The sequence below is a fragment of the Geospiza fortis genome, unplaced genomic scaffold (assembly GCF_000277835.1).
Source record: "Geospiza fortis unplaced genomic scaffold, GeoFor_1.0 scaffold29, whole genome shotgun sequence".
In the NCBI taxonomy this organism is placed as follows: Eukaryota; Metazoa; Chordata; class Aves; order Passeriformes; family Thraupidae; genus Geospiza; species Geospiza fortis.
This window is the reverse complement of record NW_005054349.1, coordinates 145,553-146,578: the sequence shown is the minus strand read 5'-3', so window position 1 is coordinate 146,578 and position 1,026 is coordinate 145,553.

Sequence of the window (1,026 nt, the reverse complement as noted above, 5' to 3'; positions counted from 1 at the left end):
GACGCGGGGCCACAGCGGCTGCGCGGTGAAGGGGGAAGCGCCGGGCGCCATCTTGGGGGAGGGCACTCTGAAGAAGCGGAGGCGACGGTACGAGGGGGAACGGCTTCCCGCTGCCAGAGGGCGGGGTTAGACGGGATACCGGGGAGAAATTCCTCCCTGCGAGGGTGGGTGTGCGCCCTGGCGCAGGTTGCAGAGAGAAGCTGTGGATGCCCCATCACTGGAAGTGTGCAAGGCCAGATTGAAGGGCGCTTGGAGCATCCTGGTCTAGGGGAAGGTGTCCCTGCCCATGGCGAGCGGGGTGGGGATAGTGACATCAGGTGATTTTGAACGTCCCTTCCAACCCAAACCATTCTAGGATTCTATGATACCAGAATCTCTTTTCAAGTTTAAGCCCCCAGCAAAAAGCATAGAATCAACTCGGTTGGAAAATACCTCAGATCATCGAATTTAACACAGGACTGAACACCACCACGTTAATCACACCACAGCACTGGGTGCTACATCCAGTCTTTCTAAACACCCCCAGGGACAGTGATTCCACCACCTTCCGGGGCAGCCCATTCCAATGTCGAAGTACCCCTTTTGTGAAGAAATTCCTGCTAATGTCCAACCTAAACCTCCCCCTGCACGACTAGAGTCTTATGTCCTCTCATCCTGTCACTTGTTACCTGAGAGCAGTCAGATCTTCTTCACCTGGCTATATCCTCCTTTCAGGGAGTTGTAGAGAGTGGCTGAGAAAGGCTAAAGTAAGATATTACCAGCTCAGAAATTAGGGGTGGAAATCCAAGTTTTCATATAGCAATCTGGAAGAATTATATTTGGTGGTTTTTTTGATGTAGCCTGTAATGTTTGCAGACACAACATGGCCTCTTGGTACAACACAGTCACCACAAACATGATGCCAAGCTCCAGTGTCAGCTGTTTAGGTGGCGATGGCAGGAGCAGTGCTCCGGGACAGCTGCAAAACATGTCTGAGGAGCAGGGTAAGTGCAAGTGCTGGCTGCAAGCTCTGTGCTACCATGGCAA